The following is a 770-nucleotide window of genomic DNA, read 5'->3' as shown; positions in this document are numbered from 1 at the left end:
ACGCGTGCACGATCGATCAGAAACAGATGGAGTTCTGCTGTTAGAAGACAGCAAGGGGGCCGCCTGCCCCCACCAGCTACCTGCCCCTCTGCCACCACTTCCCTCCTGTAGAGTGGGGCAGACCAATTTAAGCCCCTCTGATAATTAGGGTTTATACCTAGAAAACTATAACAAATGTACAGACAAAAAACTAGAACCCTTGGTTCTAAAATGGTACCTTTTATTGGAAAATGGCAAGAAAACTGTCCTTTTCTGCAAGCTTTTGGGATCAAAGTCCCTCCGTCAGGCTCTGGGAAAAGTGTAGATGATACAAAATGATAAAAAGTCCCCATAGGTAGGAAATAAACTTTGTCTTTGCACAGGGGGAGCTGGAGCTGGAGGTCTGTCCCTCTGGGTCCACCGGAGTGTCTTTGTGAGCTGCGCCCAGTGGCTCTCTGATGAGCTGATCTGGCAGGATCCCTGCCCTGGAGGTGGCAGGCAGCGTATGTGTAACAAATGTGTACATTTTGCCTATGCAGACTCCAATTGGGGGGGGCGTTCGCCTTACATTCAAAGTCGTTTTGGATTCGGGCAAGCAGGAGTGGAGGGGCTCGCTCCCCTCCCTGCCTGGGCCCTGCTGAACGCGCCGCTGTGGTGTTTGTCACCCTCCGAAATGATTTCATAGACAGCAGGGCTGGAAGGGGCCTCGGGAGATCATCGAGTCCAGCCCCCTGCCCAAAGGGCAGGAAGTCAGCTGGGTCATAGGATCCCAGCAAGATAAGCATCCAATT

Source organism: Crocodylus porosus, unplaced genomic scaffold (assembly GCF_001723895.1).
Source record: "Crocodylus porosus isolate Cpor-Errol unplaced genomic scaffold, CroPor_comp1, whole genome shotgun sequence".
Taxonomy (NCBI): domain Eukaryota; kingdom Metazoa; phylum Chordata; order Crocodylia; family Crocodylidae; genus Crocodylus; species Crocodylus porosus.
This window is presented reverse-complemented; position numbering follows the sequence as displayed.